The sequence below is a fragment of the Lupinus angustifolius genome, chromosome LG06 (genome assembly GCF_001865875.1).
Source record: "Lupinus angustifolius cultivar Tanjil chromosome LG06, LupAngTanjil_v1.0, whole genome shotgun sequence".
Taxonomy (NCBI): Eukaryota; Viridiplantae; Streptophyta; class Magnoliopsida; order Fabales; family Fabaceae; genus Lupinus; species Lupinus angustifolius.
Window position 1 is genome coordinate 23,313,737 of NC_032014.1, and position 16,552 is coordinate 23,330,288.

The window sequence follows — 16,552 nt, forward strand, 5'->3', positions numbered from 1 at the left end:
TTACTCTCATTTAATTATGATCATAAGTCACCTTCGAAGGTTTTTGACTTAGAACTATTCTCATTTTCCTAGGTTGTCCATATGGATTTTCAACCTAACACTCTTTCTTCTTTTTTTGTTCTCTTTTTGTTTTGTTTTTTATTTTGTGAACACCCACGAATATGATGATTTGACTTGATAGGGAGCAAAATACTTGTATGAGTCGTTGTTGAAGTTGTTTTTGAAGATGATAACTTTCTTGGTTTAGAGATTATGACTTCTTGTGATGGAATCGACTTACATAGCTATAGGAAGCCACTTCACCATTGCCTCAGTTTTGAGTTTCTTATAACTTTCCAATAGCAAATGAGATCATCCAAAAAAACTGCCACAATTTTAGGTTTCTTATAATATTCCATCAGACAATGGGATCAACTCAAAAATTGCCACAATATTAACTAGGGGTGTAAAAATTCGGTTCCGTTTGGTTTTTGGTGCATTTTAAAAACTGAACCGATCAAAAACATATGGTTCGGTTCCGCTCAATTAACCGCAAATTTAACTATAAGAACCGAACTGCTCTTGAATGGTTTGGTTCGGTTCCACGGTTTTTCCAATTACTTTTTTATAAAAAATCTTCCATTAATTGAAAATTCAAATTGTATTACAAGACATATTGTTTATCCATAAAAGGATAAACATTACTACTACTATTATAAAAAATTATGAATCATATATAATAATAAAATTCTTGATTAGTAACATATATATGAATTAGTAAAATATATAATAGTTACATTTATAACCTTACATTTCATAATTAGTAACACATGTAACAATACATGTATAACAATATATGATATATGGTACTTTCAAACTCAATATAAAAAAAATGTAAATATGTTCCAAATCATAAGACACTACTAGGAAAAAATTTATTAACTAATAACATATATAATACAAACTTCATACCAATTTAGTGAAATATATAACACTACGATTCACACAAAAATTTATAATTTAAGCTAGAAAATTTGTTGAAGAATTTAAACAATTATAAAACATTATTCTCTAATCCCTTGTATACATTTCTTTAATATGCGGTTCGGTTCCTAAATTTATAAAACCATAAACCGAACCAAACATAGACAGTTTCTTAAAAAAATAACCGAACCGAACCTAACCGCGAAACCGAACCAAACCATATTTTGCAGTTTGGTTCGGTTCCATCAGTTTCGCGGTTTAAACTAGAATCACTTATACCCCTAGTATTAACAATCACCAGTCTCTTTCAATTGTGATGGTGGCCTTCGATTGGAAAGCCTTGGACTGTGAAACATCTCGAAATCTGCCCCAGTTTGAGAGGCTCTCACTTTTCCTTTTCATAATCCTTATTTCATTAATAACTCTTTAAAAATAAATACTAAAACAACGATCATACAAACTTTGGAAAGTGTTAGGGGTATGAGTGGTAATATGGTAATGATGATAAAATTTAATTTGTGTTTGGCTTGTGTAGATGTGGTGGCGATAATGATATGATTTAATTTGTGTTTTAGGTCATGAGTGATGAAGAAAATATGATGATTTTTAACCCTATGCATTAAAGCTGAGAAATTTTTATCAAAATTTATGAGTTTTCTAGAGTCAGCGATTTTTTTGTCGTGATGTGCATCTTAGGCAAATAAGTCTTCGACAAGGTCTTTTTAAGCTTGTATCGTGGCTAGGCCAAGGGGTTTGAAGAAAATGATATAAGGCTCAAAACATGTGTTTCCCATACCCACCTTTCTTCTTTTTCCTATTTTTCAATAGTTTTCTAGCATGAAATTCAACTTTTACGAGAATTTTATGGATAAAAATAACCTATGATTTATGCAATAATTTTTTCGTGAAGGGTTCATTTTGTGGTTATTGCACTTTATTTTGCCCTAACTTTTGCCTAAGATATTAATTGAGGATTCTCAGGGGGCTTTTTTTCTTTGTTTTGTTTACTTCTTCTTTTTTTTGGCCCTTTAAGAAAGGAACATTTTTTCTATTCTCTTATCCTTATGTTATATGATTGTCGTGAAAGAATATTTTTTCCTTTAGTAATTGAATGTCAAAGAAAACGATTCAAAAACTACCCTCCTTGGGTTATTAACATATTAAGGGTTATTAAAATATTATCTCCTTTCATGATGTCTAGGCTTAAATCGAGTGACTATGGATGTCTTCTTAGTGTTTGGGAATTACAAAGAAGTCTTGTGTCATTAGAAAAATCTGTCCGAAGATGTACATCAACTTTTGTTGTTGTAATATTTGCATCATCCTCGAATTTATTTTTGAATAAAATATCTCATAGTAATGCATAAGTTAATTTTATTTGGGTTTATTTTGTAGTGTTTCTTTTCCGGGTTATGTGATTAGGTTAATATGGTTGGTAGGGTGAGGTATGAGATGGTGAAATTTGTATGATCAATGCATTAGTACATACTTAATAAAAAAATATGTATTTGAGAGTAAATTATTTTTCATGAAAAAGGAAACACGGGTAAGTGTCGATGGGCTTGGCCTTGACTGGGTCCTCAAATGAAAATTTAATGGGCCTCCAATTTTAGTTGGGGTAGGATAAATTGCATCATCTCTCTATCTTCTTGAATTTCTTTAGGTTCGACTCTGATCACTTTCAGCCGAGTCCACAACACTAGAATTCTTAAAACCAACTCTTCAATTGATGAGTGCACTTATCAATATGGTCATGAAATGCATGTAGAGAAATAATTTTTATTGATGCAAAATGTGCATGAGGTGAACATTGTTTATCATGTTACATAGATTGATATGCAACATATAACTGGAAATGATGCACAAAATGCAATGAACGTGTATGACTATGCATATGTTGAGATGTATGAATAGTGTGATGATGCAAATATTTTTATAATGTATAAGGTGTATGAATTCATGTAATTTTATTTTTATCTGATGCATGAGACCACTAAAAAATGCAATTTATGATGTGTCTGACTTTAAATGCATGTATGGATTTTTTTTATATGAGAATGTTTGTGACGATGAATGCAATAATATGGTAAGATTTGAAATGTTATAGTAATGTATGAAGTATAATGTTTGAATAATGTTTTTACTAATATATGAATAAATAAATAGGTGAGTGTGTATGAATGATGTATTTTTTTAGAAGTGTATGAATGAATGCATATTTGAATAAATGAAATAATTTCTATTTTTGAATGCATAAGTCAATCAATGAGATTTTTTATTTTTGAATGCAATGAATGAATGCATAAGTCAATTAATGAATATTTTTTTATTTCTGAATGTAATGCATGAATGCATAAGTCAATCAATGATGATTTTATTCTTGAATGTAATGAATAAATGCATGAGTCAATTCATGAATATATTTATTTTTTAATGCAATGATTGAATGCATAAGTCATTCAATGATGATTTTATTCTTGAATGTAATGAATAAATGCATGAGTCAATTAATGATGATTTTTTATTTTTGAATGCAATCAATAAATGCATAAGCCAATCAATGAGGATTTTATTCTTGAATTTAATGAATGAATGCATAAGTCAATTAATGAAGATTTTATTCTTGAATGTCATGAATGAATGCATAAACCAATCAATGATGATTTTATTCTTGAATGTAATGAATAAATGCATGAGTCAGTTAATGATGATTTTTTTATTTTTGAATGCAAAGAATAAAGGCATAAGTCAATCAATGGAAAATTTATTCTTGAATGTAATGAATAAATACATGAGTCAATTAATGATGATTTTTTTTATTTTTTAATTGCAATGAATAAATGCATAAGCCAATCAATGGAGATTTTATTCTTGAATGTAATGAATAAATGCATGAGTCAATTAATGAATTTTTTTATATTTTTTAATGCAATGAATAAAGGCATAAGCCAATCAATGGAAATTTTATTCTTGAATGAATGAACAAATGAATGAATGTTCGAATAATATATTTTTGGATGCATGTACGTATATATGCATGCATGCATTCACTATCATAAATATGATATACTTAAGAGGTTTTGTGGGTGATCTAAGACCCTAACTCTAGGGTGAGGATATAAAGCCTTTACAAGAAATATCTTATATGGTCTGCTTATAAGGTGCCCAGATTGCATCCAATCACAAAGAGAGAGGAAACCCAAATACCATAGGGATTACAAGTGGGGCCTGTAGTCCACACCAGTAAGGCTTATGATATTTGGTAACAATCTGGGTGGTTCATCATCTCAATATAAGTGAAGCCCAAAGTCCTCGCCGACAAGGCGATTGTCCCTTCTAATCTAATGCTCGGGTATAGAGCATATACTTATGCTAATATTATAATATGTTGTAAAGGATAACAATAAAATAAACTAAAAATAAAAATCCATGCATTTCATTTTTATGGGTCTGACTCTCTTAAATAAATTCCCAGTAGAGTCGCAAGTTGTCGCGCCCCGATTTTCGGCTACACGACCTTATTAGAGTCGCCACTACATTTTTCAGTCAAAAATGTAGAAAAATCTTTTGACCCAATCACATTGGGCCTTGGACTTTGATATCTAGGTTCGGGAGTCGATTACACACTAGGGAAGGTATTAGCACCCTAGTTGTCCTTTTGAACAGTACCCTACTATATTGCATGGATTATTAATTGTGTTATAATTATAAGTTGTCGCGCCCCGATTTTCGGCTACACGACCTTATTAGAGTCACCACTACATTTTTCAGTCAAAAATGTAGAAAAATATTTTGGCGCAATCGCATTGGGCCTTGGAATTTGATATCCAGGTTCTAGAGTCGATTACACACTAGGGAAGGTATTAGCACCCTAGTTGCCCATTTGAACGGTACCCTACTATATTGCGTGGATTATTAATTGTGTTATAATTATATTTTTACCAAAAAAATTTTATTTTATTATTATGTCTGACAAGAGTGATCTTGGTCCTACGTATCCCCTTTTGGGAATCAAGACTACGTAATTCTTTGTGTGGAAAAACGTTTGTTGGCTTGGTTAATTTTATTTATTAAAAATAGTAAAGTTTAAATTATTTTTTTGAAAAAAAAGATATGAGCGAAGCATAACACTTACGCCCAATACCGCATCTCATATTAAAACTTGGTTAAGAAATTCTAATTTTTGTTTTTTTATTTAAAATATAAAATCTATTTAAGACGTGAAATATAATTAGTCCTATTAATTATAAGGAAGTGAAGTGTGTGAACAGTCAATTTTGTCCTACCTTTTGCTTTTATCTTATGCAAAATAAAACATCATTTCTTGATTTTTTTAATGAAGTTACAAATTAATATTGTCGGGTATGAGTCATATGCGTGTGATACCAAAAAATCCACTACATCATTAGCTTATTATTTAACATATTTGTCCCTAGACATCATGATGTCTTTTGGGTTATTTCTTACTATTTGTGAAAACAAAGCTATCCCTGAACACGTTTTTTTTGTTACAAATATTGACATAATCCATACAAACACCAATTTTAATCATTGGAAGAAAACTAATCTGAAAAAGGTATATCATAAGCTCCTCAAGTTCAAGCTTTAATGTTGCAAAATACAAACCATTCACTTATAATACATAAGTTACATGAACCGGGCACTGGTTTTGCCTTTAATACAAACAAATACATTCCCTCTAGATTATTACATGAACAATAGAATGAAATTAAAAATTAAGGAACAAGAAGGAATATCTTTAGAGGTTGATGGGGCTCCCCAGTCAGAAACGACTGAAATTACAGGGCAGGCACGTCAAGTGGTTGATTTTCGGAAAGAACAAGATAGTTTACAGTGAGCTTACATCAAAAAGTATTGTTGAAGGAGGACCTCTTTGCATCTAGAACACCCTTCGTTAAACACTTAAGTTAATTGAGACATTCTTCGATAAGGTTGAAAATCAACCCGAGTTGAAAAGCGATTTGCACCACCAATGTTCGATCCTGTTCGGGGAGATCATGCCAAGAATGTACCTGATACAGGGGAATCATGAAGTTAAGGAGATATCTTTGTTAAAAAGGTGAGTTTGTTTCCTATAATCCAAGATGGAAATTACCATTTGAGATTATGATGTGTACTCAAACCTATACAAAGGCTAAAGTAAAACTTATCAAAGTGGACAGGAAATACACACCTAGAATACTTACATTATTTCACGTGCCTTGGTATAATAGCAAAAAGACTCGTTAAGGAGAAGGGGATTCTTTGTCTTCATTGGCTTATTTATGCCTCAATACTTCGATGGACACATAGCATTGGAGACCTACAGTCATGTGCATACTAATCCAAGATAGTTGCTTTAAGATCATCGTCTTCAATGACCCACTTCAGAATTCCTTCTCTCACCAACTTAGCATTTACAAAGCAGAGTGAGCTAGAGCTTATGTGAATCACTATGATGCTTGGAGTGCTTATAGCCATTGGGTATTGAGTAACATCACATAAAGTTTCTGTTCTTGGAACCCTAAGGATGTAAATTATGTAATGATAAACATGGTATAGTATGATGATTAATGATGATAAAATAAAATGCTAACCTGAGTTGTTGGTTTATTAAAATAATGCACCTGGTGTTGGTTCCTTCCCTTTGTTGATACTCTTTTATAATTCCTTCATCCCTGAACCATTGATAAAGTATTTGAAGTAAGAATTGGGAGTATGAAATATACCTTAAGTGACATCACTAATCCAAAAGCTTTGTTACTCCTCTATTGTTGGTCTTGCATAGACCCAAATCAGCCCCACCATATAGTCCTCGATGTAGATCACAGCCTCGGCGCCTCAGGCATCAATCGGTTCCAGGAAGGATGGACTGAAACTTCTAGGTGTATGGAAATGTCCCTACCTCCTTCGTTGGTGTATGCTTCAGTTCCACTACCACTGGCTCATCACCACTGCAACTCCTTCGGGACCAAAATCGTTGTCGTTCTTCGCTGCCATAGATGGAAATGAGATGTTAAAGAGGGATTTGGGATTTTCTCCCTGGAACACGTGAAAAAAAAAAAAGGAGAGTGACTTAGGGTACCCAACTTAAGTCATCCCCTTTTATTTATTTAATTTTATTTGGTAATCTTTTTTTTAGTTTTTCTTTGTATTTTTGCTTTTCTATAAATTGTTTTACTTGTTGGATCCAAAAGGTTTTCAGACCCATTCATATATTTTGGGCTCTTGTAGGGATACCTATCCATATCACATTAAATCCATCTTAAAACTAAATTGCCACATAAATAATTAATTTTATCACTTAATTAATAATGAAATTTTTATAGTAAGGTCATGGTTCGAGTCGTCTCTAACTTCTCTGAAAATGAGGAAAAGGTCTACGACCAACATCATCTTTAAGCTATTCATTCCATATAAAAAATATAATCAAAACCTCTTTTACCTAAAAGAATTATGGAATTTTTATAGTAAGGTCATGGTTCGAGTCGTCTCTAACTTCTCCGAAAATGGGAAGAAGGTCTACGACCAACACCATCTCTAAGGTATTAATTCCATATAAAAGAATATAATCAAAACCTCTTTTACCTAAAAGAATTATAGAATTTTTATAGTAAGGTGATTATTCGAATCGTCTCTACTTCTCTGAAAATGGAAAGAAGGTCTACGACCAATGCCATCTCTAAGCTATTAATTCTGTATATAGAAAATAATTCCTAAACCTATTTTATTACTTAATTCTATAATTATAAAAATAACCCAACACTATACTATTAAATAAGTTAAATATGAAATTTTCATAGTGAGGTTATGATTTGAGTCGTCTCTAACTTCTCTGCAAATAGGAAAAATGTCTACGACCAATATCATCTCTGAGCTATTAATTTCGTATATAGAAAATAATTCTCAAACCTATTTTATTACTTAATTCTATAATTATAAATATAAACCCATACTATATTATTAAATAAGTTAAATATGAAATTTTCTTAATGAGGTTATGGTTCGAGTTGTCTCTAATTTCTCCGAAAATGAGAAGAAGGTCTATGACCAACACCGTTTTTAAACTATTAGTCTCATTGAATCGAAACAATTATATATTAATCAATTCAATATTTCTAAACCTATCGGTATTTTCCAAATCACTAACAATCAACCAAAGTAGCCAAACAACTTTCGAACTAGACCTACAAAGTCTTGATTTCCGTATTGCATTCGGGGATACGTAGGAGCAAGATAATCTCTTGTCAGATACAAATATAAAAATAAAAATATTTTTTTTTACTAATTGAATTTTAAATGAATAATTTTTAAGGGTATACAAATCTGTGTGATTAGTGAGGGTATCGTTTTAATACGGGCAGACGGGATGCTAATACCTTCCCCGATCCGTATTCAACTCCCGAATTCAAAATCTCTATTCAAAGACCACTTTTATCCAAATTGGGCATAAACTAAGAGTTTTCTACATTTTAACCGCAAAAAACATAGTGGCGACTCCAAATCAATCGGAAGAGGTAGAAATTGAGTTCACCTCTCCCTAAGTCGCAAGGCCGGTCTTCCCACCGAAAATCGGATCACGATAGCTGACAACTCCACAGGGGAAATCCCATAAGAGAGTCAGGCCTAGAACCGCTAATAACATGGACTTAAATACCCTTTTGTTTTTATTAGTTTAATTCTTTGTGTTATTTTTTATAAGGTGGAATTATTATCTTGAATTACCTGTGTTGTATTATATGCAAGTTCTCGTGATTGTTATTTTTAGTTTATTGGGGGTGGGAATTTCCTAAAGAGTTTTGTATGCTTCCTCACACACTAACGTTGTACATTGGATTTGGCACATATGTATGCCCAGAACCCGGGTATTAGTGATTAGGATCTGAGATAGAAGGGACATCTAGTTTGCCGGTAAGTGACCTCAAGTCGCATCTGGTATTGGCGGAATGGACCACCCAGATCGTTTCCGGTATCATGAGTTAGCGGCTTGGAGGGCTCGATCCTTCTCGTTTTTAACCTATGATATTTGGGTTCCTTTCTTTCGGGATTGGATGCGATCTGGTGACCTAGAAGTCTAGAGCTTTCACCGAGTCCACTCTAGACAAAATCTAGTACCATCGTCGTAGGATGTAACCTATAGACATTCCAAAAATCCCTTGTAGGACACACCTTATTTAGGACACAACAAGCAAACCACTTCTATCCTTTATTGTTTACAATCATAAAAATGGGACGGATTCCGTAAATGGCTAGTTCCCTCAACATCTCCACCAATGGGCTCAATGCCCTAAGGGATGATTTTCATGTCATACATGCTCGTCGATGGGTGCAGACACCCTAGAGACATAATCCATATCATATCAAGCTAATCGAGGTTATTTCATTTAACTCCATGTCGCAATCATTCATACCATACCCATTAATGGGCTCAAGGCCCTAGGGATGAGTTTATATCACCAAATTGACTTATGAAATAATAATATAATAAATATCCATGACACATAATTCAAGGTTTTACTATCCCTAAATAGGGACCAATATCCTAGGGGTATGCATCATACATATCATTTATTCATGCATTCTTTCATTCAGTTATTTAACACCTTTACAATTATCACTCGTTTTCAGATTCTTTTGTCGAAGAGAATACTGGTATAGTAAGACATGGACACTGATTCTCAAGTTGTGGGTTCTATCAGTGAAGAAAGGAGTAAGGGTGGAGTTACAAGTTGTTGATGTGAGTTGTCTAACGGATCTAGTCCCCAAGATCCCTCAAGAGGTTCAGGATCAGTTGGCCAGAGAGTATGGAAGATTGCCCGACCTTCTTTTCATCACAGTTGATACAGAGACCTTAAAGGCCATGAAGGATATGATCCAAGACTGGAATACTACTCTATATGTATTTGAATTCCTGAATGCATCCCCAACTATGGAAGAGTATGAAGTTCTCCGTGATATCGGTTCATCCATCGTTGATATCGAATCATCAAGCAGGCTCAAATTTTATCATTATAGTGATAATCAAAATGTCACAGAGGATTATATCGAGAAGCTAATTGGGTACGTCCAGGTCCAAACCAGATAATCAAGCAAGGAGAAGTTTATGGGCTAAAGACTACCTTTTTGAAGAAACATCTTGTCAAGATGATTGAGCAAGGAAATTGGGAGTTATTCAAACTCGCATTTGCATTAGTTGTATATGGTATGGTCTTATCTCCTATTGTCTATGATATGGTAGACCAAACAGCAATTGATATATTCACCATAGTCAAGAGATTCAGATTTAATCTAGTACCAGCAATAATCATAGAGACTCTCTTGTCGTTTCAAAGGTGTCATGAAAAAGGTTACCACAAAGTCCGATGTTGTGCGCAGTTGCTCTATGTATGGATGGTTACTCAATTTGTGGATCACCAATACCCAGATTGGAGCAGATACCCTCTGTGTAGGTTCAGAAACATTGCAATCAAACCTATGCAATTATCTAATTGGAAGAAATTGTTCAAAGAAGTAACCCCTAGGAACTTTGGGACAAAGTGATGCTTGTATGATAAACACCATGCGATAATGTACTCATATGGGTAATATCCAAACATGATGTTGATGGGCCCTCGAGGATGCATCTCTTTTACCCCGACCCTTGTACTTGGACAACTGAAATGGGGAATGAATCCTATACCTCAGGAAAACTACAAGGAAGTACAATCTGATATAAAGATGAAGAAACCACTAGGGAAGTTCTCATTTCAGTGAGGAATGCTCTGAGAAATATTCATCTATGCGGGAAGAATGAACTTGGAAAGCACCAAACCTACTAAACTGAAGAATATAAAAGGTGGAGAAATGAAAGAATGAAATATGTTATACTACCACCGTCCGAAGCACCGAAAGAACAAGTTGGGCCATCCCAAAATGAACTGCTGCTAATTAGTTAGAACAAGCTTCTAGAAGCCAATTTGGAAGAGGCTCGAGATGAGATTGAAACATTATAAACTAAATGTTCAACAGCTTAACAAAACCGGCACTGCTCAGAAAAAAGAGGAAATCATTTTGAAATGGGACTATGCTAGCATGTGCTCATCGTCCGATAAGTTCCGTCTAATCTGAACTGGTAAAGAAAAAGATGAAAAAATAACTGATCTGATCTAGAAAGGAAAAAGATGAAAGGACGGCTGATATGGCCGATCAACTGAAAGCCTGAGGGCGAGTCCTGCATATTGCCCAAACGGATGTTCACACTCTGGAAGCGAAAATAGAAAATCTGCAGGCTAGCCAAAAGGATAAGGGCCAAGCATGGGCTACCTTGAAAGAGTATCAGGAAGCCTTAATACGAGCCCGAAAAAGAGAGGATCAATTGAATGTTAAGATGGAGGCTCATTTTCAGGCATTAGCTGAGGCGAGTCATGCAAGACCCATCTTTCTAAACAAATGAAGAACCTCGAGAAAGCTTATGAAGAGTTAGTAGCCAAACATCAGGAATGGTCATACAACTGGGAGAATATGCTCCAAGAGTGCAAGTGGGACAAAGCAAATGGGAAGGAAGATGTAGGCAGATCATTGAGGGTCTTGGAGACTTTACAGATGATTATTTAAGAACATTTGGTGACGCCCGCCAAGAGATGGAAATGTACCCCGAGACTAAGCTACGCCTAGCCGTGAGGGCCTTCTACGAAACCTGTGACAAGTTGGCCTGGAAACTTATGAGATGGAGGACTGTTGCATCTGGAGAATGTTGAGTGTTTTATGTCCAAAAAAAGGAAAGAAAAAGAAAAAAAAAGAGAAGGAATAAAATAAAATTGTAATCCTCGTTATGAATATAAATAAAGATTTCTCCTTTTCGCACAATCTATCCAAGTTATTATCTATACAAAAATAATAGTGGGTCATCATCTTATCTAATATGCAAGTAAAAGGCTTATCATCTTATCTAATATACAAGTGAAAATCTCGATAGAATAAAAATATCTTGTACTTAGATACAATCTTGGTCTGAAACCTAGAGTTTCTTCTAACGATTGTTATCAACTGTAAGTGGTCTTGTGGACTACGCTCCCAAGTTACCAAATACATGGCAAGAGGTTCAATGATAGTAATCCACAATGAGAGAAAAAGCTTAGATGCAATTAAGGTCCGAAACCTAGAGCTTCCTCTGAGTATTTCCATCAACGCAAGAGAAGCTATCGGGGTATGTCTTGTAGTCGGCAAATGCCGGTCAAGATGTCTTACTATACCAAGCTACTCGAAGACAAGTAAATCTTTTTCTTTTCATTTTTTTCATTTATTTTTCAACTTTTATTTTTCAAACAAAAGCAGGTCCAGTAATCATTGTGCCCCAACATCCTTACAATACCCGACTAAAAACAAAGATCATGACCGACCAAGAATCTGCTACGGGTGGGAATCCTGAGGTGTCTGAGCTGAAGGAACAAATAGCAACGATGATGAGAATGATGGTAGTCATGCAGCAAGAGATGGCGTCCGAGAATTCTTCTGCATTAGATAAGCGAGCTCAATCCACGCGCAATGCTAATGAAGGAGGGCACGACCAAGAGTCTGCCTCGAAGCATCAGGGTGCGCCGCATGGACACGCCTCACCAAATAAGGAGGACACACAACACATGAACCAATATGATCTTGATGACGATCCTAACTACATCATCCCAAGAATGACAAAAGCCCCTTCACATAGAATGCAAGCCATCAAGCTGGTAAAGACACTCAACATGATGATAGAGGGAAAGGAAAGGAAGAAGAAATGTGGAACATTATCAATGAAAGGCTCAAAGTTGTAGAATGGGCTAACTGTCCTGATCTAAAGAATGCCTTTGAAATGTGCTTAGTCCTGGATGTCGTTCTTCCTCCTAAATTCAAGGTTCCAGAATTTGAGAAATATGATGGGACTACGTGTCCAAAGAGCCATCTTCACATGTACGCGCAGAAAATGTTGGTGTGCCATCTTGATGATAAGTTGTTGATTCATTGCTTTCAAGATAGCCTTGTGGGTATTGCCACTTCGTGGTACATCCGCCTCGAGATAAAAAACATTAAGACTTTCTTGGATCTTTCTAATGCCTTCATAAGGCAGTATAAGTTCAACGAGGACTGTGCACCTGATTGCACCAAGCTTCAAAACATGTCGAGAAAGGCAAGTGAGTCCTTTAGAGAATATGCACAAAGGTGGAGGGGGGTTGCCTCACAAGTCTTGCCTCGTCTGGAGGAGGACGAACAAATCACTATCTTCATCAATACTCTCCCCAACCCTTTCTTTGACAAGATGATTGGAAACAACACATGTGATTTCAATTCACTTATTAGAGTCAGAGACAGGATTGAGCAGAATATGAAGACTGGAAAGATTGCTGCCGGACAAACTAGAGAGTCCAAAAGGCCCAACTATGTGAAGAAGAAAAAAGCCGAAGCCCACTATGTAGCCGGAGAACCCCATAAGGCATCGAATAAGACAAACAACAATTCCCATTCATATACATGCCACCCTCAACATAACTAGACACCATACTAGTCGACCCAGCAAAACACATACCAACCCCCATACCAGCCAATAGCCTGCATTAACCACAATCGCCCACCACCTCAACAAAATCCAACACCTCAATATAACCAACCACGACCAAACCAATATCAACCCCGACTGCCTAGACCCAACTATCAACTAAACAACCAAACCCAAAACCATAATTCATCTGCATAATTCCAAACCCAAGAAAAAAGAATGTTTGATCCTATTCCCATGACCTATGCCGAGCTTTTCGCCACCCTACAAGTAGAACGCATCGTAGCACCCATTCCGGGGAAAGTCCCAAACACCATGACCGTATGGTACTACCCTAATGCTAGTTGTACCTACCATTTTGGAGTAATAGGGCATTCAATCAAAACTTGTAAAGCATTGAAACACAGAGTGCAAGATCTTATAGATTCCAAATGGCTGAACTTCAAGGATGATATTCCCACTATCACGAACAACCTTTTTCCCAATCATGGGAACCAGGGGGTAAATGTCATGGAGCGGGACGAGGCAAGTATTATTGTTGACAGAGTGGAAGATATAAAGACACCATTGAGAGTCATATTTTTGGAGATGTGCAAACGAGGTTTGGTCGAGTGTGTGCAAGGCGACCAATATGAAGATGACGTTTGTATGCTGCATGGGACTACAAACCACAATCTAGAGGAAAGTTCTGAGTTCAGATTATTGATAAAAAAAATGTTGGACTCTTAGTTGTTGGTGATTGCGAGGATAAAGGAATGTTCTGATATGTGTGTCATTGAGAAAGACGAGGAAATTCTGAGGCCTGTCATCATAATGAAGTTTGTACTAGTGTTCAACATACCCGTCAGCACCCCATCATATGCAGCTCTACCTCGATGGGCGCCTTATTTGAGAAATATGGAACTTGAGATAGGAAGACGACCAAGTCTGTTCCCGTATCAATCGGACAAAGCCGTCCCTTGGAGGTATCGGGAGGAAGTCAGAAGAATGCCAATTCAAACAAATGAAGTTGTCAATCTGGCTGGAGTACGAAACATGACAAGGAGCGGAAGAGTTTATAGCCCTGTCGAGATAGCCAATAAAGTTGTCAGTGCCTCTAAGGGCAAAGAAAAAGTTGATAAGCCAGTAGACACCAGTTCTGGAACAACACAGATTGAGATGCCTCCAATTGATGTTGAAAGAGAAGTCACATATGATGAGGCTTGTGAGTTCTTGCAATTCATGCTTATGAGTTCTTGCAATTCATCAGGCAAAGTGAATATCAAATAGTTGACCAATTGAGCCGCACCCCAGCTAGGGTATCACTGTTGTCTTTACTTATGAACTCAGAAGCTCACAGAAAGGTCCTGCTGAAAGTGCTGAACCAGGCCCACGTCGAAGATGATATAAGTACTAGCAAATTGGATGGTATCATCAACAATATCATGGTCGATAATTTATTTCTTTCAGCATCCAAGAAATATCGAATGAGGGAACATGACACACTCGTCCTCTCCATATCTCCATCAGGACCAAAGATTTTGAGATAGGAAGGGTATTGATAGACAATATTGCCTCACTCAATATGATAACCAAGAGGACACTTTCGAAGTTACCAGTGGACGATTTAGCCATAGAACCCAGTTCAACAGTTGTCTGAGCTTTCGACGGAGCCCGATGGGACGTGTTGGGAGAAATTGAGCTACCTATGAGAATAGGGCCATGCACTTTCCAGATCCTTTTTCAAGTCATGGATATCAACCCGTCGTTCAGCTTTTTGTTGGGGAGGCCGTGGATACATTCCATCGGCGCCGTACCTTCCTCTTTGCATTAGAACGTGAAGTTTATTGCGGAAGGCAAGTTAATAACCATCATGGGTGAAGAAGACATTCTGTTATCCCAGCTTAGTGATACCCCGTATATAGAAGCTAATAGTGAAGTTTTAGAGTCTTCTTTCCGGCGTTGGAAATTGCAAGTGCTTCTTCTAATAGAGGAGGATATCCTACACTCAATCCTCCACCCTCTAAGGTCTCCATTAACATGGCCAGGGTCATGCTGAAGAAAGGATTCTAGCTTGGAAAAGGTTTAGGGAGATATGGCCAAGGAATTGAAAATACCACAATCCTCCCTATTCATAATGGTCGATATGGGCTGGGCTATAAACCTAGCAAAGCTGATGAGGCCTGATTGGCATATGAGAAAAAGAAAAGTATGAATCGTCCGGGGCGTTACACATATGAGAGCAGAATGGTTCCCATCTCCCACATCAGCCAGAGTTTTGTGAGTGCTGGCTTCATAGAACAGAACTTGATTGCAATGATGAGCGAAGACCAGACAGATGGTGATTTCAGCCAGGTGTACTAGTGCCCTCCAGGCATGGTATTGGACAATTGGACAAAAGAGGACGTTGCTAGCTGTATCTATGTTCCAAAGTAATTGTAAAATGTTTTTGGCATTTCTGAACTTGTTTGACCACCATTTGCCTAGCCCTGGGCATTTGGATCTTGTGTTAATAAGGGCATGTTTTTATCTTCATCAGTGTGATTTCTAATAAAACAAATCATCGCATTTCATTCCACTTCTTGCATGATTTTTTTAATTGTGTTTTTCGCCTAAACCAATCAATAAACCAACCTGATATAAACAACTAAACCATAATGCAGATCTGACATCGAATCTATATCTAATGACATTGTTAATAATAACTTTCCAAATTTTGATCATCTGATAAATCAAGCAGAGGAAGATGATAGTGATGAAGATTGGGAAGTGTCCCCTTAATTGTTGAGATTAGTCGAACAGGAAGGCCGAGAAATTCAGCCCTATGGGGAACCCGTCAAATTGGTGAATCTGGGTTCAGAGGAAGAGAAGAAAGAGGTTCGGGTAGGCACAATCATGAATAGTATTGAGCAAGGAAAACTCATCGCGCTTCTACATGAGTACAAGGATGTATTTGCTTGGTCATATAAGGAGATGTCGGATCTAGGTCGGAACTTAGTGGAACACAAACTGCCACTAAAAGCAGCCTCTAAACCTGTAAAACAAAAAGTGCGAAGGATGAGACTAGACATCTCTTTAAGAGTCAAAGAGGAAGTGGAG

At 36.2% G+C, this 16,552-nt stretch overlaps 1 long non-coding RNA gene across 1 annotated transcript; it reads right to left on the reverse strand.

Moving 5' to 3' along the window:
* LOC109350903 lies at positions 5,553-7,016 on the reverse strand. The gene is made up of 3 exons (XR_002108145.1): positions 6,561-7,016; positions 6,171-6,487; positions 5,553-5,996 (listed from the first exon to the last, which is right to left on the reverse strand). It is a non-coding gene; the product is annotated as an uncharacterized LOC109350903 (long non-coding RNA).